Raw genomic sequence first — 26,882 nt, forward strand, 5'->3', positions numbered from 1 at the left:
GAAAGCAATACTTAGACTGCTATCCTTTTTCTTCATCAGTGCTTCAGATTACGGGATTCTAAATCCACATTGGCATTGTCAGTGCTGCAAAAGATCGAGTTAAATGCTGGCCAATCAGCAAGTTCTAAAAATCCTGCCTAATTAAACAAGCGTGGCTTTATCTATGCCTCCCATGCCCCAAGACACCTCCACATCAAGATTTTTGATCAACGATCTTTGAAACACAATGATCATACTGAGTCTCATTAAACCAGCCATGAATGCATAATAAAAGTTTTTAAATGCACACCAGAGAGGACTTTTGACAGTCTACCTGCCTAACGAACAAACAAACAAAAAACTGAATCAAATCTGTAAGGACAGAACAAACTGATGGTTGCCAGAGGCAGGTGGGGGTGGTGCGTGGATATGCACAATGGGTGAAGGGGAGTGGGGGATACTGGCTTCCTTTCTGGAAGGAATAAGTCACAGGAAAAAAGGCACAGCATAGGGAATATAGTCAATGATACTGTAATCCAGTTGTATGGTGACAGATGGTAGCTACACTCGAGATGAACGTATCATAATGTGTAGAGGTACTGATTCACTATATTGTACACCTAAAACTAATATAATGCTGTGTATCAACTATATTCAAATTTTAAAAGTTTTAAAAATAAAAAAAATTTTAAGATTAAAATACTGTTCAAGGTGTATCAGCATTACTGTTTTGAATAATTTAATTGTCAATAAGATGTGTTATTCAGTCTTAGTTATTAATGAAATTACCCACAACATCTGTTTTAAACAAGAAAACTAATGTACATTATGGTAATGTCATTGCTGAAAGTAAATAATAATCTGGATATTTCCTAGTCTTCATTATATAAAACTATTTCAGTACTATTAGTAGACTCAGTGGGATTCGCTATAATAAGCACATAGGACTCTAATATTCCACTGACACTCAGAGGTTGGAAAGTATTCTTCTGAAGAAAAGAGAACTAGCCTTCTTCCCCCCTGGTATTCTCCACAAAGCGTTTCACATCTATTAAAAATGTATTTCAGTTAGTTAAAACAGAGCGTTCTGGGTAAATATGCACAGTTACTCATAAATTAATGTCTGTGATTACTTTACTTGGATCTCAGCTATCTCCGAGCTCTGAAGTCAGCTGCTGCTCAAGTAACAATACAGAAAACTATGGTGACCACCCTTTGACAAAGAATCCTTCAGCACCCTGTTATGTTGTGATATACACTCAACCAAAAAAAAAAAATGGTTTAAACAATAAAGGAATTGAATCACTTCACTGGAAAGTGGTTTGGTTTTAAATAGGGGTTGGTTTCAAGCAAGGACTAACCCAGTCACTCGTCCATACTGATGCTCCCTGTATCGATCTTTATTCTATACACAAACCTCTAACTGAAAAGAAACTGGAATTTTCCTCTTAGAGACTTCTAATTTTTGCACTTACTCATTTATACTTATGTTACAGAGTAATTTTTTTCCCATTTAGAGGTGTTAAGAGCTCTACTCCAAATAACAAAAGTGCCGCAACTCCCTAGGGTAGAACACAGCTAAAGAAAGAACAGGGGAAATGTGCACATTTCTTCCTCTGCCCTCCCTATTTCCAAGTCAGCTTCAGCATCAGAATATCTCTGGTCAGCCTTGAAGCTCCAACCTTTTCCCTCATAATGTCCAAATCTAGAACTCATGTTCTCATATAAACTGTCCAGAAAAGGAGAGTAAGTCTATTCCAGAGGTCTTCAGGAATAATGCGACTTCCCTCCCCAAAAGTCCTTTAAAGGATTTTTCTATGTGCCATTGATTCTGGTGGAGTTATAGAGCTATTCCTGAACCAATTATGATGACACAGTATCATGACATACTGACTGGTGTAAGGCGATCAAGACCCTCCCCAATCGCAAGGCTGAGGAAGGACAGGGTTGGTTCTCTGAGCACTGGTACCAGAAGGAAGAATGAATGATACGTAGCAAGACAACAGGTATCCCCTAAGGGTGAGCCCTCCCTCACTACTCAGTCCTATCATACCTGAGCCAAATACACCTTTGAAGACAATCATGGCCTTTACGTGCCCAGAGTGGAGCGAGACCAGATGATTACGTTCAAGTAATAACAGAAGAAAATAAAACATCCTTACTGTTTAAACAGGATCTAGTAAATGTACTTTTTCTCCAGGGGACAAGCTGAAGAGGTAAGTGACTCACTCAAACTTAAGAGGTTTTGGTGGAGCTGGACTCCATGTCCTGTATGCTTAATCTCAGTGCAGTGTCCTCGCTACTGTTCTGCCCATTATTATTTAATTATATCTTATTTTCTGAATTTTGACTAAATTAACTCCAGCTATATTCTATAAATGGGACCCATTTTATATACCCATCTGGACCTTATGGGTCATAGGCAAGTAACTTTAACCGCAAAAACGCAAACTCAACCTATTCAGAGTCTAGCAGATCTGGGATTATATTAACTCTTTAAATCTTTGGGACTGTACTTTTGTGCCTTGAGGAACAAATCACCAAATGCAGTAATAATAGAAAGGACACTAGACTGGCAGTCACAAGGCCTGTATTATCGTCCCAACTTTACCACGAACCAGTCATGTGATGTTGGCAAGTTGTTTATTCTCTTTGGGTTTCCTTTTTGGAATTAAGAATTTTTAAGAGGCTTTCTAATTCTGGGGTCACTTTTTTATTTTTTAAATTTTATTTATTTATTCATGAGAGACACAGAGAGAGAGAGAGAGGCAGAGACCAGGCAGAGGGAGAAGCAGGCTCCCTGCAGGGAGCCCGATGTGGGACTCGATCCCAGGAACCTCGGAGTCATGCCCTGAGCCGAAGGCAGACACTTAGTCACTGAGCTACCCAGGTGCCCCTTGGGTCATTTGATTTCTAAAAATTTTGCTAAGGAATGTGAAAGAGTTATGGTACCATAATTACAAAGAAACACATAAAGTGTGAAATTAGATCGGCTAATCTCAAATTAGTCCCTGGCTTTGAGATTATGTTATTTAACTTTTATGATTTTCTACTAAAAATAGAATTAATCAATCATCTTCCAGATAAATAATAATTTATCCACTCTGTTCAAAATGAAGAATATATATCAAAATGCCATATTGTTTTCTATTCCCTCAAGTTGCCAGGTCAGCAACCAGTCTGAATAAGGAAAGGTAGCCCAGTGTGGCTGTCCTTGGAAACGAGAGTAGGAGGAGATCTTGAAGGGGGCATCCTAACCCTAGGAAAAAGGAAGGAGAGATAAATATTCATTTAAAAAAAGGGGGGGGGGAATTGAAGTAGAGAAATATCATAAAATCATGAAAACAGTAAAGAAAAATGTACCTACAATCAAAGGTGTTTTTGTTTGTGTGTTTTTCTCTTCAAACCTTCTAACGCATGGCTGCCATGCATGGTCAATTTGTGGGTGAGAAGAGGTTAGAAGAAAAGCATCTGAAGCCCCTTTTCTCCTCTTACGAAACTATCATCTGAGATATGGACTCTGTGCTGACGGAGCGTGTGGCAGCACGCAATGCAGGTGGCAGGAACACCCCTGGTGTGATCTCTGATTTATTCCAATGTTTGAAATACAGTAGGCCTCAGAGACATTGGCTTATAAATCTTTTTTTTAAATAATAAATTTATTTTTTATTGGTGTTCAATTTGCCAACATACAGAATAACACCCAGTGCTCATCCCGTCAAGTGCCCCCCTCAGTGCCCGTCACCCATTCACCCCCACCCCCCGCCCTCCTCCCCTTGGCTTATAAATCTTAAATAATTATTTTTTTAAAAAATACATGCTAGTTGGCTAAATGTGGGAATTTACATGATCATCATAATTTCTAGTTACAGAGTGTGAAATTAAGTCACCCCTAGAAGTCTAAGAATTGGATTACCTTTGTAAGAGACAGAGGTCAAGAAGCCAAATCTCTAAGGTGAATTAATTGCGGCCTAATACGTGGTGTTAATATATCTAAAAAAGAAGGGAAAAGTGGATTAACAGGAGCAAAGTGTGGCCCACTCACGGAAGTAGGCAAATGAGATTTAAAGAAGCTGGACTGGTCAATCTTTGTACCCAACTAGAGAAAGAGAGAGCTGGAGGGATGCGGAGTTATGAACCTCTTTATAGAGGGACCTTCCCCGGTGGCTTCCTCAGGGTCATGGCTTCTCAAGATATAGATGAACTGACCTCACTCCAAACCATCTAATTTCCCTCACTGACCCCATGCTATGAGGTTAAATCTGTTTGCTAATTTCCCTTCCAGAACTTTCTTGGATCTTGCATTTAAGCATTCCATATATATATATATGAGCGGAGCCGGAGCGGGTGCAGTTGCGTGTCATGGGCGGCCTGCCCAGCCCTGCCCCAGCCCCTGACCTGGCCCTGGCCCAGCCCTGGCCCTGCCCTGCCCCTGCCCTGCCCCTGCCCTGCCCCAGTCCTGCCCCTGCCCTGCCCCTGCCCTGCCCCAGCCCTGCCCCTGCCCTGCCCCTTCCCTGCCCCTGCCCAGCCTAGCCCTGCCCCAGCCCAGCCCCAGCCCTGCCCCTGCCCTGCCCCTGCCCTGCCCCTGTCCTGCCCCTGCCCAGCCCTGCCCCTGCCCTGCCCCAGCCCTGCCCCTGCCCAGCCCAGCCCTGCCCCAGCCCTGCCCCAGCCCTGCCCCTGCCCAGCCCCTGCCCCGCCCCACCCCGCCCTGGGGACCCCGGCACCGAGGGGAGCAGGCCCGAGGGCTCCGCGGGGAGGCCCGAGCACCAGGGCGCCCCTGCAGCTCCCTGTGCTCCCGGGATCTCCTGGCTGGGGTCCCCGCGGGCCTCCTGTTGCCTCCCGGGGAAGCAAACAGCCCCTGCCAAGGGTGGCACCGTGTCCTCAACGGTTATACAGGGCGGGGGGTTAAATGATTAAATGATTAAATGGTTAATCGAAATTTCTGCCCTTGAAATTAAAAAAAAAGAAAAAACGCAATCTCCCAGTAGAGTGAATTCTCAGAATACATTACATTTTTCAGATGGCTCTCTCCCGTGATCACTCCCTCCTTGTGAGGGGATTCGGGGATCTGTCTTTAAAAGGACAGAATTTTCTTTTTCAATTTAGATGCACGTGCTTTATATTTTCCAGACGTTGTGAATAGATCGGATCTCTCCGCATCTTTTGTGTTTCTTCGCCCCAAAGGAAGCAAAATTCCAAAAATCTGTCATTTTTACACATCCTCAGACATTGCTTATAAGTTCTAATTTGTCCCCAGTCACACAGGAGATCTTCAGAGCAGCTTCTGGCTGCAGTGCATCTCTAACTAGCTCTGTATTCCACAGCAGAAATGCCCTTTCCATGTGACGGCTCTAGGTCTTTAGAAGTCGGAATAGGGACAAAAGGTAGAAAGGAGAAGTATTGTCCTTGGCAATTTAGCCAACAATAATCACTATGAAGATTGCTTAAAAAAAAAAAAAAAAAAAACCTAACAAACAAAAAACCTTCATTTAAAGATTTGCAGAAATAAATGCTTCAATATACTTTTAGGTTTGCTCTAATGTGAGTTCCTTTTGAGTGGCCCCCCTGGCAGGAGCTCTGCAGCGGCACACGCCCTCACTCCTCCCATGCAGCGGGCTCACCTGCGGAGGCATCATGACACATAAATACCTGAGACTCACTTCACCAGAGATCCGAGTTCAATAAGGCCGCAGCAAGAACCTGAAGCGGGCAGGTCTTAAGAATATCACAGATGAGGGTGCCTGGCCGGCTCACTGGGTTCAGCGTCTGCCCCAGCTCAGGTCAGGGGCCTGGGATCCTGGGATCAAGGCCTAGGTCGGGGCGCCCCCCCTCCGCCCCTCTCACCATTTGTTCTCTCTCTCAAATAAATAAATAAAATCTTTTTTAAAGACTCACAGATGATGCTGATACAAACCAATTTTGAGAACCACTGCACTATGTCAATATAATAGCTTAAGAACAATAAGCTAATTAAAGTTTGCCGTGTGACAAATTTCTGCTTTAAAATAGTAAAAAACAAGAAGGTTAGGAAGCCCTAACCCTGGCGTTTGCTCATCATCACTCTTCGTTTACACCGGATGTTTGTTAAATACAGAAGTTTCAAGGAAGGGACTAAAAGCCAAACTCCTCCAAAAATGCCATGTCCAAAGTTAAATTGATGATAATGCTTAAAAATTGCTGTAGCTTAAGGATCACACCTATGACCTGTAATTATGAGGTGGGTAATTCCTTACTTTAAAAATAATCAGGGGAATCTCTGGGTGGCTCAGCAGTTGGGCGCCTGCCTTTGGCCCAGGGTCCTGGGATCGAGTCCCACATCGGGCTCCCTACACGGAGCCTGCTTCTCCCTCTGCCTCTGTCTCTCCTTCTGCCTCTCTCTCTGTGTCTCTCATGAATAAATAAGTAAAATCTTAAAAGAAAAAAATAATCATTAATCCCTCTGTCTAGAAGGACTATCTTAATTAAGAGAAGGTTGGAAATAGAAGTCTGTAAATTTAATGGTGTGTGACAAATACTAAAATGTAAATTATGAATCTGTTTAGAAAAAGTAATATTGTTAGTGTTTACCTCCATGAAAAACTCCATGAAAAGCTAAGGCAGCTTTCCAGATAATTTAGACTCCAGTACTTTTGCTTAAAATATTCATTGATGTTACAGGAAAGGAGATTTTTAGCCTGAATTAACTAAATGGCTGTCTTAATCCTTTACCTCATTATGCATGTGAGTTATCCTTTGTTTACTCAGAGATTTTTCAAAAATCAGATTTGAATTTCAAGTTAATGTGATTTATGTGGTTGAGTTATTTCAATTAGCTTTATCTCGAAATTTAAAATGTAAATCACATTTCAAGGAAAAGGATATTTACTTCCTGGAGCATTTTAGATACTAAACAAGAGAAGGTTTATTATGGTTTTTCAAGTAAATGCTTCCGAAATAACAAGAAAAATGAATAACCAGGATATTTAATAAACATTTAGCTGGTACTGTATTAGGTGGTCCCATAAACTGGATTTCCACAATTTTGAAACTACTGAGGGGGGAAAAGGGGCTTTTAACACTCTGGGGTGCTCCACGGCCTTAGAACGCTGGAACATAACATCACCTGACGTCAATGACTTGGACCTAACACCTTTCTTAAAGAAGCTCCCAAACTGTTCTGCCAACTAGAAGCATGGAGTTGCTCTGGGATGACTCATTGTGCAAAGATCCAAACCTAAAAAAAAAAAAAAATGTTGTGGAATGCATTTCTCCTATGGGAGCACGGTCCATCCTGCGCAGTAATTAAACCCTAGGGAATAAACGAGAGGCCTGTTACGCGTTCAACAACTGAGCACTATCAGGTACCGGCCAAGCTACCAGACAGGAGCTGTGGATTCTGGAATCATTCAGCTAATTTGTATCTGTGTACACAGTCTCAAAACATGATCCAGACTTCCAAACTTGATTTTTGTGGAAACTATTCACTCTAATTAGTGTTGAAACCCCTTCTGGAACATTCACTCTCCACCTGGACACTATTGCATACTCATGCCCAAATTACATTTGTTTTGCTTCCACCCTGTGGCTTCCAACCCTCTGGCTCTGGGAACAGTACCTCAATTACTGCCTCTGGCTACTAAATTTGGCATTTGCAGTTGGTAATTCTAATGTTAGGACGGAAGCTTTCTCTAAGAGATTCTAAATTTGTTCTTGATGACCTAAGTCGTCTCCAGTTGTAAAAGAAAACAGAAAAAATATGCATCTGATTTCTCTAAGTAAGACCTACTTCAATCTTTGTCAGCTTAAAAAAAAAAGAGAGGCCTCTAAAGGGTATATTTTTACTATAATTAAGGAAGAAAAGAAACACAGTATCAGGCAAAGACAAGGAACCAAGTAAATATCTGCTGATGCATTAACTGGACAGCCTCATAATGCAACACACATTTATTGAGAATATTCTATGTTTTCTGAGCCATGCTAGGGATTAAGGGGTAGGAGGTCATACAAAATTATAAGGGACAATTTCAGTAGTCAAGGAGTTTGCTGTGTCACTAAGGAGATATGACAGACACAGGTCAGTCAGTCTGAGAAAGACATGGGACAATACAATCAATATTTGAAACACAATACAGAATGTAAAGTGTCAAAGAAGATTTGAACACCAAACAAAATCATCACAGGTGTAAATAGATGATCTTAAGGAGGAACTGGGGTCCAAGTTGGGGCTTAGCAGAGAGAAGGTCTGTAGTCACTTCCTCACAGAGATGAGTGTGAGACTGGCACGTGCAAGTTCAAGACACTCGTTGAAATAACAGAAAATTTGTTTAAGTTTTATCAGTTGGGTTAGGCCACACATGGCCATTAGCATGTGTCACTAACTAAAACTTGGGGAAAGAGAGGAAAGAAACCAGGCCAATGGCTAGAAGAAAGAACAAGTCCATGCAAAGCAGTATCTAAGTTGTAACTGCATCAAGGGCGGTCATATAAGTAATAAAGATAAGAACATTAAATGGATTCTGAAAATGGAAACAAGGCATCTTGAGTTGGGGAAAGGATATTTCATAACACATCCCTGTTGATTGAGTGGGTTTTGGACCCACCAATGAACAGTGCACCTGATGGCCACTGTCAGAGGTTACTGGGAAAAACAGGTGAGCAAGACATCACAGCATTAAAATTTGTATCTCACAGAGAAGGGGGAAATCACACAGAGGGGGGCTATTTCTACCAGGGAAATGCTGAAGCATATGCTAATGTAGAGTTATAGAAAATTCAAATAAGCAAAACAAGATCAATGTGAAAAAAAATAAAATAAAATTTCAATAAGAAAAAAAATAAAAACAATTAAAATTTCTGGTTCTAGGTTTGTAACAAATCTGCATTGTAATGAAGCATTTCTAAATGGGTGTGTTTTCCTGGGTTTTGTCTGACTGTGGAAATCCGACCGTGATTCTATTTGGTATGTGCAAACACCCTTCGTAATTAGAAGAATATCCATTCAATGCAGAAATTCTGTCCCTGAAGACTTTTCAGAAGCAACTGAATGATCAACCTTCAATACTAAACACAGGATGATGGGGTCAGATGACCTCTCCAGGTCTTTGATTTTATTCTTTGGGAAGTATTGGTCCTAATTTTGGACACATCTGTTTTCTGAAGTTGAAAGCAGACTACAATGGAGCCAACGAATTTATTTCAGTCTTTTTGAGAATCAATGGCAATTGTCATTGTCACAGTTACATAAAATGTGTGATAACTATAGCAGGCACTGAAATACTTCTACTAGATTGTATTTTCATATTATGCTCATGACAAAAGAGTCTCATCAGAAACAGAATCTCCTTCCTAACTTCATAGGACTATCTTTGCTCTATTTTAATTTGCTGAGGAAGAGAAAAACAATCATTTTGTTCAATTCTCTAAAAAACACAAAACAACTGCATGTTGTAAGTAATCAAAAATCTAAGGAAGGGGGACACCTGGGTGGCTCAGTGAGTGAGAGTCTGCCTTTGGCTCAGGTCATGATCCCGGGGTCCTGGGATCGAGTCCAACATCGGGCTCCCTGTGGGGAGCCTGCTTCTCCCTCTGCCGGTGTCTCTGCCTCTCTGTGTGTCTCTCATTATTAAATAAATAAAATCTTAAAAAAAATCTAAGGAAGGTAAGCATACATTAATATTTAATCAGCTTTAGGAACATAGTTTAGGATTAAATACAATAAAATATGTTGTACTTTATTTTCTTGGTCAGATAAGTGAAATTAAAATTTTGTTTAAAAAACAAGATTTATTTTGGCAAATAAAATTAAGCAGCCTTGTCTCCAAGTACATAAATCTATAGTTAATCTTCGTTAATATTCTCTATGACTTTCAAAATACTAGGGTATCTGACTGAAGAAAAAGCAAATAGGATCAAAGCTCTTAGGGTAAATATCTATTTCTTCAGACATCTTCAGAAAATACAAAGCAGTCATCCCAGAAGGATCGATTGGCATCCGTAGCAAATTGGAGGCATGAGAGAGGGTATTCAAGTGACTTGCTTCAGAACCTCCCCACCCTTATCTCTAAGTAGTGGGGGTGACAGGGCAGTGGCTCTCCCTCCCCTTCCATATTCTGGAACTTAACACTTATGTGTTTCAAGTCTCATAAACCCCAGCCTTCTCAGAGCCTAGCAACACAGCTCCTCTCAGCCTTTTGATGACTTAAACAAGAAAACAGTGGTTTCTCCTCATTCATGTCAAAATTCTAACAGTGCATCAGAAAATTAAAGAGCAAATTTAACTAAGTGCTTCTTGTATGGTTTTAAGATACTAAGCAAAGGAGAACTGGCCCTGACCATCCTAATCAAGCAAACACACACAGATGCAGACACACATGAGTGCATACACACAAGCACATACACAAAAACACAAAACAAATGATGTCATTTTGGATTCCTAACTAAAATGTGAGTCCACATATAAAGTTATACGTATCTGCTCAAATATAATTTATTTGTATTCCCTATACATAAACCTCTCTTTCTAGTCTATTGAGTTTAAGTAGAAAACAGAATCATAGAATTTTGTATTTAAAAGAAAAATCAGAAAGCACCCTACCATTTTACAGATGACCAAATTAAGTCCCGGTAGACTGAATGATTTAACATAAGTGAAGACTAGTTGATGGCAGAGTCAATGCAGAACAATCCCCTGATTCACAGAGACTCTTTGCCCTTTTGCATGATCTGAACCAACATGATGAACATAAAGCTTAGATGAGTTTTAAAGTAAAAACAAGTTATTTTATTTGTTTATTTATTTATATTATGCTTTTACTTTCTCTTAGTGAGTCTGAAAGAAATACATTTTGTAGTATAATTGTGAATTACATGTATCTTCTCTTTGGAAATCGTCCTTTACTAAAGATTTTTTTTTTAATTTCTGAAAGAGCTCATTTTTATTATTCAAGGAATAATTATTGTTTGAGGATTATCTAGGTTTTTTTCCTTTTTTTTTTTTTGCTCTCATTACCCACTGTTTATGAAAAAAAAGTCATTAAGCCAATGTTATTAATGTTCTCAGAGTAAATTGTATTTAGGACAAATGATTCTTTTGACAATATAATCAGTACTTTGAAAAGTCATGTAAGAAACAATAGGTCAAATTCAGAAAGCAAATCTATATAGTCTTCTTTCATATCTGGCAGATATTCATAATAACAAAATCATTATTATATTATATTTTGCATTTTCTGTCACTAAATAGGATGTTATCTCTAAAATTCCAAAATAATCAGCAGACTTGGGCAATTTTTCCATAGTCATGAATGTCATAGCCAAAACATTGTATCTAATATCACTGAGAGAATGAAAGTGTAACTGACTATAGGAGTATTGATTTTCTAAGTTATTTATGGACAGTCACACATTTTTAGCCAACCCTAATAAGCATTTTTCTTATAGAGAGTATCTTTAATTCAGGGTGGTCCTATCAGATGAACATATATCTATTTTATTTCACCTAGAATTTTTCTCAACCAAATGTAAAAATTATCACAATATTTTTAATAGGGAAATAGAACTTAGAAATTACCATCTTTTGACAAAACCAATACATAATATATTTTCCAACTTTTAAAACGAAAATTTGATTTACCCACTTTACTGAATAGTTTTAATACACTAAATAAAGTTTTTATAAGATAAAAAAAATACGCTGCCTTAAATAATATATGACCACTAATTTCCCAGTTTTTGAAGCTTAAGGTGTTGGGTGTTTTTGTCCAAAATAATAGAATCTAAGAAATAAATAGGTCTAACCCAAAATTGAGCAATGTATTTTATGAGACCAGTGAGCCTACAAAACTATTTCTTGATCTTTTTGAAGACAAATTACTTATCCTTATTTTTTTAAAAACTAGCATATATTCCTTGTAGACCTTTGGAAATAGGACATGGAATCCCACCAGAATTTAATAAGACTTCTTTTCAATGAGTTATACTACTCCCTATAATGGGTTGAATTATGTCTCCCACAAATACATAATTCAGCCCTAGCCCACAGTACCTTCTTATTCTATATGGAGAACGGTCTTTAAAAATGCCATGGATTTGAAATGAGGTCGTTAGTGTGGGCCCCAATCCAGTACAACTAGTGTCCTCAAAAAAAGGCGGGGGGAGGAGGGAAGAAGTTTGAACACAGAGACAGACATGCATAGAGATAGACTGCTGGGTGAAATTTGGGGTTGTGCTGCCATGAGCCAAGGCACTACCAGAAGCTAGAGGCTGCCACAGATGCTTCCTTAATGCTTTCAGCAAGAACAGGGCACTACTGACACTTTGATCTTGAACTTCTAGCCTGTAGAACTGTGAGACAATTAATTTCTGTGGTTTACCATCCAGTTTTTGGTACTTTGTTACAACAGCCCTAGGAAACGAATTCATTCCTATAGACAGGTTCTTCCAACCATTTTTACTCTTAACCCTCCCCTAAAAGTGTAATACACTTTTACTGAGCTACTAAAAAATAACTGGCTATAACTCCAATTGAACAATGTACTTTAAGAGACCATTGAGTATAGAAAAACATCTCTTGATAGTTTTGAGAATATTGCTTTCCCCTATTCTTTATAGTTTATATTTGTGGCAGAGTTTTAGAAATAATTAAGTGAAATAAGATAAGAGTTACTCATTAACTTAGAGTAGCTAATATAATGGTCCCAGAGAAAAAAAGTGTGCTAAATTCACTATTTCCTTTGCATACATTGTTATTTTTAAGATTGTTATGCTCTAATCTATTTTCTGATATGAATGGAAATATCAACTTTTAAATTTACCATTATAATAAAGTTAATGGAAAATAAGGAACAACTGAAACCTTAACTCCTAATTTCATTGTTTACACTTAACACTTTTTTTTATGCATTAAAGCAGTTTTGGTTAACCATTACCTACTTCATATTCAGATGGCTAAGATAGGTATGATCTCTTTCTAGAAAAGAGGAAAGTAATCTTTAAAAGGATAAATTTACATTTCAGCTATCCTGGTTTTTAACTCTATGTAATAGACTATTGCTCATCAAATCTGGTGACATTTTTCTTCAGGTTAGAAATACTTTCTGGTGGGAGGCAGATGCTGGGTGTACAAAAGTTAGAAAGCAATTTGCTGAAACCCAAGCATCAAGAAAGACATGTTACTCATTTTGCCTCCCATGAGAGCAAAACCAGGAAAACCTATGAGGCATGATATGTAATATGTAATATATGCAATATGTGTAATATGTAATATGCTTAAAAGGACCAGATGAAGCAGAGGGTCCTGAGGATTGTCTTAGGAGAAGAGTAGTATTTATTGGTTTCTAAGATGGCGTGTCTTTTTAGAAAATGAGAATGACAGGGCAGCCTGGGTGGCTCAGTGGTTTAGCGCCGCCTCAGCCCAGGGTGTGATCCTGGAGACCCAGTATCGAGTCCCACGTCAGGCTCCCTGCATGGAGCCTGCCTCTCCCTCTGCCTGTGTTCTGTGCCTCTCTCTCTCTTTCTCTCTCTCTCTCTGTGTGTGTGTGTCTCTCATGAATAAACGAATAAAATCTTAAAAAAAAAAAAAAGAAAATGGGAATGAGAAAGATCAAGAGCCAGAGCATTAGTTAGGTAAGAGCTGTGAGCATCAAGTCCAAGGCAAGTAGCTAAGGATAGAACAAGAAGACCAAGGATGATATAGTGAGATCCAAGACCAGAGAAAAGCAGTTTTGAAAGTAGCCTGAGAATGAAAAGTGCACACCGGTGTCTGCATTCTGTGTGTTCTTGTATGTGTAGTCATAGAGGCTTGAAGGAGCCAGAAAAATAGGATAGGACAACTAGTAAATGGTTGAACTCAAGTTGCAAGCCAGGTGTATTTCGAAGTAATGGAACATGTATTCCCTGTCTTGAACCTATTTCAACAGTTAGAGGTCCATCTGAGTCAATATGAGGGAAAAAAATCATGACAAACTAGAGCTCTGTGGAAATAAAAAACAGATATTCTTTTAGTTTGAACCTTAATGTCCAAATAGAGGATACACAACCACTTATTGAGACAACTAACAAATAAATGTAAAAATCTTTTTAAAGACTGAATTTGTGGTGAGTATAGCATAAATAGAAGTTGAATCACTGTGGCACACCTGAAACTAATGTGACATTGCCAAATTTAAAATAAACTGGATTCAATAACTTTTGAAGTATCTTTTAATGTGGAGACTGTGACATCAGATTTGTGTTTACCTAGTATGTAAGATTGCTCCTTGTGTAAAGATATTAGCATTATGATACCATATACTTTATTAAAATAAGATTCAATATGAATAGTCAGAGAGCCAGCTGCTATTGATGGCTTACCATAAAAGATAGCAGAGAAAATGAAAGAGAAAACCACAGGGAATAGGAGGTTAGATCTTATCACAGAAGACTTAAGTCATCAACTTGTGGCAACAAATGTAAGGAATTTACCTGCCGAGATGTTGAAATATATTGTTTGTCGATTACACACTCTTTCTAACTACAGTGATTGACTGAAGCACACACACATGAATTCTACATTTATAAGCTCTAAAAGGAGGAAGAAATAATATGGACAGTTTCCTAAAACAGTTAACTTTGAAGTACTAAAGATTTTTTGAAGTTATTAGTATAAGAAAATTTCAAAGAGAAAGACATATTTAAAGAAGATTAAAGGATATAAAATGAAGCATGAAATGCTACAAACTATTTGAAAATGGGCTATTCAATATTTAAGAGCATTATTATTACTCCCTAAGAAGAATAAACCAAAAGATTTATCAGATGTATACTACATCATCTTTAGAGGATGCTATCTGTATTTATGGTTAGATCTCCAAAATCTATTAGAACACTACAATAATCATTCAAATATTTTATTTTTAACAGTATTAATGATTGTCTAGATTTTTCAATTTCCTAAGCCAATAAGATTCTGAGAGTTTTCTCTCATTGTCTTTTCTATAAACACCATTAATTATTAACACAGGAGTACTATGGTAAATTAAATGAGATAATGCCCATAAACTTCTTAGCATATGACCTGTCATGGAGTAAGCACTATGTACGAGTTAACCACTCATGTCTGCAATTTAAGATTACATCATAAATGTTTCAATCATAAAAACTGTACTTATATTCAAAAGAATAGGAAACTAAACTTTTAAAAATATAATTGGGTATGTTCTTTCCAACTCTTAAGAAAGGGGCATCCGATCACACAGTAAAACTCAGAACCTTTTTTTCAAGATTTTATTTATTTGACAGTGAGAGAGCACAAGCGGGGTGGCGGGGGGCGGAGAAGGGGAGCGCAGATGGAGAGGGAGAGGCAGGCTCCCCTCAGAGCAGGGAGCCCAAGCAGGTCTCCATCCCAGGATCCTGGGATCAATACCTGAGCTGAAGGCACACACTTAACCGACTGAACCACGAAGGTGCCCCTAAAACTCAGTTATCTTACAAGTAAAGGGAATTATTTTCCCTTGTTCAATAAATAGAAATATGCATGCTAAGCCGAATAATACTTTTTTAAAACTGAGAATTTTAAGGAAATAGCATATACCTTAAATACAAACTGTAGTTTTATACAATGTAATTTTTCATTATCAGAGGGTTGGAGTAGCTCAGTATTATTATTACGAATCTGAGTTGTTATATTGTAGAAAATAATAATGATGACAATAGCAATTACTATTTGTTAAGCCATCTACTATCTGCCAAATAATGTATCAGGCACTATACATATATGTTATCCAATTTGGCTCTCATCATAATTTTTTTTAAAGATTTTATTTACTGATTCATGAGAGAGAGGCAGAGGGAGAAGCAGGCTCCCTACAGGGAGTCCGACATGGGACTAGATCACAGTACTCTGGGCTCATGACCTGAGCCAAAGGCAGATGCTCAACTGCTGAGCCACACAGGTGCCCTCTAGGCAGAATTATTATCTCTATTTAACAGAGAAAGGAACTAAAGCTCTGAAAGATGCAACTGGCTCAGTTCTCACATAGAGTCAATGACTGATTTAAGATTAAATGTAACTCTGTGTGACACAAGCACCTTTAGAAGATGTTAATAGAAAGTACTGATAGAATGCAGAAAAACTACAATATTGATTGTGTGAGGTGCCAATCAGATTCATCATTGTACTCTGATTATGCTGCCCTTGCAGTCCATGCCACAAAGTCAAACAATGATTGCTCTTCAAACTTTAATAGCAGACACTCCGCTCAATGCACTCTATAATAATGTCTTTGTTTTCATAGTAGCAGGCAAAATGAATATATCTATCACAAGTTCCCATGCTATTTGGACATTTCTCCAAAAATGTGGAGTCAATAGAGTACTAGTAGGTCAAAGTCTAGAAAATTAACTTCAAACTGGTTGAAAAACTAATCGAAACACAGAGATTCTAAACTGCTTTTATGCAAGATTTTAAATCATTGAACTGAAAAGGTAAGTGTTCGGCAGAAGATTGTTTCCTAAAAATTTTCACAGATGGCAGTCACCATGGATGCCAAGTAATCTCAAGAAGTACCTAAACTTTAAAAACAAACTTAATTTACTACCCTAAGAGCTCTTGAGGAATTGTCTGGTAAATTAAATAAAACATTCAGTGAACATAAATTTATAATGAAAGAGAAAGACACAGACAGGCACACACAGAGAAACTGAACAACTTTGTCTAAGATATTTTAAAGGAATAATATTTGGGCTAGAATATTTACTAACACAATTTCTTAGTTGGATTGAATTTAATAATTATTTTTAGTCCCTGAAGAGGTTACACTGAAGAAGAAAGAACACTTGAAAAGAATATTAAGAGGTACTTATTCCCAGACCCCACAATGGACAAGTATCAATAGTTTGTTTGGAAATAAAATGCAATCTGAACTATGATTTTATTATAAACATTTTACATAATTTTAAATTTGATATCTTTTCCTTCATAGAAGAACAATCACTACTAAAATGTTTACTACTTATACAGAAAATAGCATCAACATAATAAAGGAATAAAAATGTAAATCTCTGCTTATAATTTTATAATTAACTGATGATTTTTCATCTGTTGTAGAAAAGAATGCAATTACCCAAAATCTTCTTAAAAATAGCTACAGTAAACAAATAAATAAGACACGAAAGAAAGTGATGACCATTTAGACCATATTAAAATTATCACATAAAATCTCCCCTTAAAACAGAGTTTAAATCTTATGCAAACATATTGTCCAATAATCTATAATTTCTCTTAAATAAAAGGCTAATTTTAAAAAGAGGCTAATATTAGGTTGCTTTTAAATAAAGACAATCATTTACTGTTAGATAAGAATTTTTATGAGAGTACTAGAAAGCTATTGTTTCATTTGGGATCAATACGTAAAAAGTTAAGAAGCCTGTGGTTAGATTATATAAAAGGTATAAAGCACATAGATCACAAACATTCTAGGCTCTCAAAAAGTTAAATTATAAATACCTAGGAGCTGAATGGAAACCACAGATTCAGGTAATGATACAAGAAACAAGGTAGATAGTACCAGGAAGGGAGTGGTATAAATGTTAAAAATTACGGTAGGGAGATTTCTGCCTCCATTGCTCTGAGCTTCCCCTCCCACCGTCTATTAGTATAAACAGCTGTGAAGAAATATGACACTGGGAAAAATACAAATGTTTCCAGGCATCAGGCATCCAGGCAGCACAGATCGTGATTCATGAAAAAGGGAATCAATGAGATGATTTCTATAATTATCCAATGTGTCTAGAGGCAATTTCTGGACTCTGGTACAGAAAAGAATAAGACCAAAACCTGGTTGTCTATCTTAGTGAAGGAGATAGAGATTGAGGTGGAAGGAACTAAAGATGGCTTGAACTTGTGAAGCAAAGAATCAGAAGGAACCTGAAGAGAAAGAGCTCTAGAAATCTGTATAAAGGCCCCTTTATACATCCTGTAGACCCGGGATCGAATCCCACGTCTGGCTCCCTGCATGGAGCGTGCTTCTCCCTCTGCCTGTGTGTCTCTGCCTCTCTCTCCCTCTGTATCTCTCATAAATAAATAAATAAATAAATAAATAAATAAATAAATAAACTTAAAAAAAAGAGAGAGAGAAGAAAAATAAGAATCACACCAACTTCTCTTTAGTACATCTGGAAAAAAAACAAAAAACTTGTCAACTCCAAATTAAATACCAAAGAAAATATCCTCCAAAACAAAAATAAGATAATTTTCACACAAATAATAACTGATAAAGTGGTCTTCATTATAAGAAATGTTAACACTGTCTACCAAGTCCACCCAAGAACTACAGAACAGAAATTCTTTCCAAGTGCACATGGAACATTCACAAGGATATACCCTGGGCATTGAAAAATACTCAATAAATGTAAATGAGGTGAAATAATCGAATATTTGTTTTCGGATTACAATGGAATAAAATTAGAAGTCAATAATAAGGAAATCTAGAAAATCCCCCAAATTACTGGATATCAATCAATATGTTTGAATAGAGCCCATGAGCCAAGGGAGAAATCTCAAGGGCAATTCAAAAACATTGAGAAATGAATGAAAATGAAAATATAGTATATCATCCCACATCCCACAATTTTTGATATACTATGCATACTATTAAAAAAATGAAAAGGTAAGACAGAATGGGAGAAAATATTATATATTATATACATATATATGATATATAACAAAATATGTAAATAATATATAAGATATATTTTTTCTTCTACTCCATGGCTTACTTTCTTATTCCACATATATATATTTTTTCAATTTTTTATTTATATGATTACAAATATTTATACCTATGTTTATATATATATATATATATATATATATATTTATTTATACCTAAATCTTTATCTGTCCATGCAGCATTGTTAAACATTGCAAATATGAAAAAGAGTTGTTATCCCTCAACAATAAGACAACCCAACACAAAGTTGGTAAATTATTTTCATGGATGTTTCATCAATGATATATAATTGATAAATAAGCCTATGAAAAAAACGTTCAACATAATTAGTAATCTGGCGATGTAAATCAAGTCAAAATTAGTTGCCACTACATATCTCCTAACAAAGACAAATTAAAAAAATAGTAATTATCATACTTGTGTTTGTTACTATTTGCATGCAGTTGTGTAAGCGATGTAACTAGTAAATGGAACCATCTGCATTTTACAGTTAGGTGGCTTGCCATAATTTGCACACCAAATGCAAATACTTCACTTACCAAAGTAACAATGGACACTCACAGAATGACACAGAGTTTTCAAGTCATAATACTTTTCATACAACAGGACAGGGTGCTCTTGGGTGGCACCTACGGTATACCGTGAAATCCATTTGCGAAGTTAGTTACTTGAAGTTTCACTTTAAAATCTGTAGCCACATTAGAAGTTAACATACTGGTCTTTCAAAAATTGCCAGACATTCTCTTAAAATGTTTATGGTCCTTACTTCCTGTTGGCCTCTCTCCTAGTCTCTGCCCTTCCCGGCTCTGCTGCTTTATCCTCTGGCTTTGGCTGGGTTTGCCAGGCAAGGCACAGCAGGGAATGGAGGGTTGTGGAGGCTGAGGTCAAGGTACTTACCCTCCCAATCTCCTCTCTATTTCATTAAAATTCCAACAGTAGCTGCTTTTCTGTTTAGCTGTAACACCTGTTGAGTGGTTGGTTCTTCAATTGCTCTAGATCTCTCCAGATGCACTATTTTCTCTGCTCTTCCCACCAGGATTCTCACTATGATTACCTGTGGATCGCCTCGCTATTCCTTTTGGTTCACTTAGCTTTATTTACTCCTTTATTTTTAGTAAAACCATTATGAATACGTTGTTTTCTGGCACAACGCAGATACAAAAACTGGTATCATGAGCAGGATTCTGTGACCAGTTTGCTCTCATATATACCTGAGCAGATTGATAACCTGCTAAAGTGTGATTGCAAAGCCACAATTTTCAATTTTTTCACTAGAATGACATGAAATGAATTCCTGATTGAGCGCTAATCATTGAGTGATCAACTGCCTTTTGCACTTAGTTTTTACAGCAAAAAAAAAAAAAGGAGATCGCAAAGATTTGGGGATGGGATGACTCCTTCTGACTATTCTAAAGAATTTACACACAGATAAATATATGTCCAAAACGATGAGTGATCAATTCACGTCACAGGTGAATTATACAGAATGTTAATAGCAGCTTTAAAACTCCCTGATTTGTCGTAGATTAGGAAGACCAAGGCTAAGGATCAAACCCAAGGTCTAACTGTAGGAGACGCAGAGTTGCAATGTTAGTGAAGTGGACAACTTGCCAAATCACCCATGCTAATGGAGACAAACCAGTTGGGAAGGCGTGGAGCCACAATCACAGGGATTTAGACCCTGGGCAAAACCCATCAAAGCTGAAATTCTGAAATGAAAACAAATCCTCCTGAAATGTTCTTGTCAATGGAAGCAGCTTCTGAACTCTAGCTCCCAGAAGCGGTCGTCCCTGCAAAGAAATGTTTCAGGGACTTCACTTTGTGCAGCTGCCTTCCAACATGCCGATTATTCTCAGGGTCATCACCATCACCCCTCATTGTCTCCAGCCTAATAATGAGTCTTACACTCGAGTACTAACCAGAGACAAAAGTGCATAGTCCTTTCCAAAAGCGGAAACCATATATGCTGAAGGAATTGCAGGCTCTTTTTTTTTTCAATTGCAGGATCTTTGATAACTTCATTTGGTAAGAGCCGAAGGCGGTGTTGGGAAATAATCTAAGGATGATATAGTAAGAACGAGAAATTGTGACTTTGGATGAAGCCAATACTATCAGTGTGGGAGTATTCACCAAGGATTCTGGATAAAATAGGAAATAAATCTCCTACATGTGGTGGGGATAAACTTGAATCAAGTCACCATTGGGGTTTCACCACCCCTTAACTTAACCCTGGACCTAAATCAGTTTATAGACCTGCAACATACTAACTTAGAAGGAGGTTTGGTTATCTTGAAAACCTGCAATATGGCAACAAGTATACACTGTAGATCTCCCCAAGCTTTCTCCAGAGGGAGTTTTGGCCACAAATCAAACTAAAAATAGCTTTGGAAAAAAAGCAAAATACCTAGACGTTCAGTATAATCTAAGATACAGGTAAGACTATGACTGAACTGCCCTGCTCTGTAAAGAGACGGTGGCCACGGATCTGCAGATTCCTTCCACGTTGGGAATGCGTCTTTTCTCTTCTTTTTTCTTTCTTTTAACTTTAAAGAGAGAGACAGAGACAGAGCAGACATGCATGGGTGGGGAGAGAGGAGAGGGAGAAAAAGAATCTCAAGTAGACTCCCCACTGAGCATGGAGCCCAACCTGGGGCTCGATCCCAGAGCCCTGAGATCATGACCTGAGCAGAAGCCAAGAGTCCAATGCTTAGCCGACTCAGCCACCCAGGCACTCCTGGAATGCATTTTCCTGAAGTTAATCAAAGGACGAAAATAGAAACGGACTGGTAAAGAGAGTAGTATCAGAGGAGCACTCTCCCCAGCCCACGTGCTCTCCCTCTGCTCCTCGTTACATGCTGAGAAGCCAACCTCCGTGGCCTACGTCGGGCAGGCTCTCCCACCCTCCTGAGTCCACCTGGGAAGTAAAAGTAGGAAAGTTGAGAGCAAACGTTACAGGTGGACCATTTATCTCTTGGGGTACCCCCTGCCTCCATAGTTTTGCCAATGGCTATCTCCTCACCAAATGCAGCTCCCCTTGGAGGGCCCCCTCCCAGGGATTGAGCTGGTCTGGGTTTTGGTAGCATCATTTGATTCTCTAGCCCCACCAACTCTGGGTAAAAAGGCACCCCGCCCCAGCTTGTTTCTGGGCTTCACCTTGGCCTTATTATTTCCTTCATCCCTGTACCTACTTTGCTGGACTCTTTCCTGGAGTCTTTTCAGTTAAGTATTTTTTTTAATAGCAAAATATTTAATTTTTATACAGTCCAATTACTCTTTTCTCTCTCTCTCTCTCTCTCTCTCTCTCTCTCTCTCTTTTTTTTTTTTTTTTGGAGTATACTTTTTTGTATCGTATCCAAGAACTCTGCCTAGCAAAAGGAAAAAGTGATTTTTCTCCTCTGGTTTCTTATAAAAGTTTTATAGTTTTACATCATATACACAGGAATGTGATCCATTTTGAGTTAACATTATACAAGGTGTGATGTCTATGTCAAAGTCAATTTAGTTGCCCAGGGACATCTAATTGTCCCAGCACTACTTGTTGAAAACCACTCTTTATATTACTTTATTTTTGTACTGTAAGAGCCTTACAATGATTCTCAATTACTCTTTCCCATCTTTTGAGCTATTCTGTGATGTAATCTACTTCTACAAATATATTGTCACAATTTAATTGTACTTAAGTCCTGTTGATTGTACAACTACTTCCTGCCGGGACACTAACATTGTATCCAACTTCTCCTTTTCTCTAGGACTGTATTGTCCAATACATTAGCCACTAGCCACATGCGGTTAAACAAATGAAATTAAAATTCATTATTTCAGTCATACTAGCCACCTGTCAAGTGCTCAACGGCCACATGTGGCTAGTGATCACCTCATTATACACAGAAGAACGGAACATTTCCATGGACTGGGAAGCACTGATGGACACCACTTGCTGTCCAAAAATAGGTGTAGTGTGCATGTACTGCTGGGCATATTAAACCTTATTAAATTTTATCTTCTTTGTATTGATTTCTAGTGACTTTATTAAGTGATAAATTTAGGGTTACTTGAATATGACACTTGGAGCAACTTTTTAAATTTACTCTAGGATTTGTAGGTAGCAGCCATTAAAGTCCTATGAGAAACACACATCAGGGATTTCATAGTTTCAAATGCTCTTTTTAAATCCATAGATAATTTTTAAATGCTTTATTTCTCACAGATGTAAGTTTTTTTAAAAAACTATATTTCTCTTAACATTGTATTCTTTTGAGAAAACAACTTTTGAAAAAGTGTCTTCTTTTCCTTTCTGGCTTCTAATTTCATAGAGATTTTATAAGTGACAAACTGAAAACAGTCAGTAGAAAAAACCCTTGGAAAAGTAAAACCATTTAGGGGACAGTATACAATATACAAAGCAATATATAAGACATATGTTCCTTTTTCCTCTGTTTATAAACAATAGTATTCCTGGACACTTTTAATAAAATCTTTTATAAAAAGTCCATTTTAAATTTAGAATTTGATTTCTTTCTAGTGAAGTATAGTTGACTATGTTACATTAGTTTCAGGTGTACAACATAGTGATCTGATAACTCTACATATTATGCTGGGCTCACCACAAGTGGAACTGCCATCTGTCGCCTGCAGTGCTATTACAATACCCAAACAGAATGTTATTTTACTATAGTAATAAGTTAAAGTATCTCCTAGGACACAAGTATTCTCCCCCCACCAAAGATGGGTTTTTTTGGGGGGAGAAAAATGAGAATCTAGTTTGTTGTTTAAAGAATTTAGAACATAAGTTTATATATTTTTTTCTATTCTATACCCTTTCAAATGCAATACCAGTATTTTTAATATTATTCCTAAAACTAAACCTTCTTCTTAACATAAACTCTGTCAGTGAAGATGAAAAGCGGCTCTCCAGTTACCTTGTATAATGACCTGCCATCTATGTTTTCATCCTTCTTCAAGATCAAACTACCTGTTGACAGAAGCATTTTCTATGAAAGGTTCATTTTAACACAAAAGATTCACCCTAACGTAAATGACATGCCTGAGTGTAATGACTTTTATTTACAATTAAACAACTTGAAGGATGTTTACTGGGTGTCCAGAATGGTATTAGGCACCGGAGGGAATGCAAGAAAGCGGGAGAAAATCACATTGTGGAGGAGTTAAAGCTTATAAAAGGCTCTACTTAGCGATTAACCTAGTATCACATATAATATATTTATATGGAACTGATAAGCACTGCAGCATGACTCTCAGCATGAATGCACCAGTATGTCTTTGAGAAGAAGGCATTTCCAACTGGCAAACTGAGACTAGAGTGGTGAATTGAAAAGGATCAGAAGAGGTAGGTAAGTGGAGAGAAGAAGATGGTACGAGAAGATAATCTTGAACATGTAAGAGAGCTATGCTACATTTTGGTCTATAAAAGGTGGGGAGCAAGACAAACAACCCTCCACCACACAAAGCTGTATCGGAATTTTATGGGAAGTTGAAGGGAGATAAATGATGGAGGTTTAGGGTGAGAATATAAAATTCTCATGGCTTGTCGTAAAAAGTCAAAAGTTAATGTCTGCGGCTCATGGAACAAGATATAGGAGATTCTTTATGTATTTAAAGTTGCAAAGCTATTCATAGAATAGCTCATCATAATAATCTCACTTAAAACATTAAAACATGGGGGAGTAGCAATGGTTGGAGGTGGTTATATAAATAAGCTAAATTTCTTTTTTTTTTTAAGATTTTATTTATTTATTCATGAGAGACACACAGAGAGGCAGAGACACAGGCAGAGGGAGAAGCAGGCTCCCCTCGGGGATCCCAATGTGGGACTTGTTCCAGGGACTCCAGGATCACGCCCTGAGCCGAAGGCAGACACTCAACCACTGAGCCAGCCACCCAGGCGTCCCTAAATAAGCTAAATTTTATCTGTGTCTGTGGTAATCCAAGAATACTTGCAAGAATTATAAGTATGAGTAATAAATATTAATGAGTACACTCACTAAGAAAAGTAAAAGAATGGTTTCCAGTAACTGCCTCTGGAGCAAGAGCCTGAAGTGGGATACTGCTGCTTTAGATTATGTGCAACATATCATGTTAATTGAAACTACAATGTCTACTTAAAAATGGGTAATTACATCTAAAATAAAAAAGATGTTCAAGTTCAGAGATATTTTGTTAGAAGTATCTTTCTTAAAATTTTACTTTCTTTGAAAAAAAGCAACAGAAAAATGTACAAGAGGCATAATGATTCCTTTATGACAAATATGCTGAGGAGTCAAAAGTATGCCTTGCAATTTCACCTTAGTTTCCCACTTTTCCATATGTTCCATTGTTCATTTTTCTATCCAATTTTAACACATTAAACCGTGATTTTCTAGTCATCAGCTTCATAAAAATGAACTTCAGAATATATCCAAAACACCAAGTACAACAAAAAATCTTTCTGAAGTTAAAGTACCCAAAATGATTATACAATAATGAAATAAATCTGCATTGCCCAAATTATTTTTTGGTTTGCAACAGGCTACAATACCATAAAAATGGTTACCAATACCAACAAAGAATAATAATAGTAAAGTTATATTAAGTTTACCTACTCCTAGTATGTACCATGCTAAGATCCTGATTTGCAATATTTAACCTTGGCAAAAAAAAAATCTATGAAATGGACAATGATATTAACTCCATTTTCCAAAGGCGTAAACCAGATTTCAGAGTGATAGAGTGATTACATAATTTGCCTATGATTTTATAGTTAAAATGCCTTAAGACTGAGATACAAACTCTGGTTGTCTAACAGCTGTGTTTGCCTACTTTATTGATCCTTGCTCTTCCAAGCTCCAAGTATCACGAGTAGAAAAGCTTCTACTCCTTTGCCACATTTGTGGTGACCAGACCCTAGTAGTCAAAGGTGTTTTTGATACTGTATAAATCATAGATAATTTAGCTTGATTTTTAAAGCCTACTTAATCATGAAATTCTAAGTTTTATATTCAAAAGTTGCAGCCTTGTATTTGAGTACCAATATCTAGTAGGGGCAAGGATTCAGCAAAGTGGGACCTTGGCTATCAACTCTTGGTAGTAATTAAAGCTGGTAAAACATTTCCAGAGGGTAATTTAACCTGAAGCTTTAAAAAAAAAAAAAGTTTGTAACCTTTTATTCTACAATCTGACTTCTGGAAATCTTTCATTAGCTACAAGTGAGTTCTCTGTAGTTGGGTTATAATATTAAAAAAATATAAGCATGCTAAATGTTTACTAGCAAGAAGACTGGTTTAAAACTATGTTGTTTCAGTTCAATGATGTAACACCCAATTATTATAGGTGAAGCTGTATAACAGGATTTGATGGCATGGTTAATGCCAAGAGAAAAGTGAATTCCTCCAGATCGGGCTACAGGAAAGTTTCTTTTTCATTTTTGTGTTATAAATTATATCCAAATGTCTGTTTTTTTTAAATAAAAACTACTCCAAAATGTTGTTCCTGTGATGATGACTTTAAGATCTCATTAAAAAAATTAAAACCATGTACAGTGGAGGATGATAATGAAACTTACTGTGATCATTTTGCAATATATGTAAATACCAAATTATGATGTTGTACACCTCAAACTAATACATTATGTCAATTATACCTCAGTTTAAGAAAGAAAAAATAATTCATTACTCAAGCAAGATACCATGATATGGGTGCTGTGGATCTATGGACATCAATAGAGATCCAGGAATCTTCTGAAACCTCATGCAATATATCCAGTGTGTGGGAATTTGCATCTTCTTCTGTAGAGAAGAATAATATCTTACACTGATTCTCAAAAGTGGCCAATGACTAAACTGAGTTTCAGAATTATTAAACTAGAGACTGCATATAAGAAAATTAATTTAGTTTGCAATTTCTTTAATTATATGAACAACTCTAAAATCCAAGGTAGGCTAGCCTGGGTGGCTCAGCGGTTTAGCGCCACCTTGAGCCCAGGGAGTGATCCTGGAGACCCGGGATCGAGTCCCATGTCCGGCTCCCTGCATGGAGCCTGCTTCTCCCTCTGCCTGTGTCTCTGCCTCTCTCTCTCTCTCATGAATAAATAAATAAAATGTAAAAAAATAAAATAAGAAATAAAATAAAATCCTAGGCAAATTATTTATATATTATAAGTCATCATCACCAACTAAGACAAATATTTTAGGGTCTATAGTGACAGAGAAAATGTCAAAATAT

The 26,882-nt window shown here is 37.3% G+C and overlaps 1 protein-coding gene across 4 annotated transcripts in view; it reads right to left on the minus strand.

The window, feature by feature from the left end:
- The window catches only part of MARCHF1 (membrane associated ring-CH-type finger 1), an 800,751-nt gene that overhangs the window by 439,844 nt on the left and 334,025 nt on the right, over nt 1–26,882 (minus strand). The gene's annotated exons all lie outside the window — the stretch shown is intronic.

This window comes from Canis aureus, chromosome 13 (genome assembly GCF_053574225.1).
Source record: "Canis aureus isolate CA01 chromosome 13, VMU_Caureus_v.1.0, whole genome shotgun sequence".
In the NCBI taxonomy this organism is placed as follows: Eukaryota; Metazoa; Chordata; class Mammalia; order Carnivora; family Canidae; genus Canis; species Canis aureus.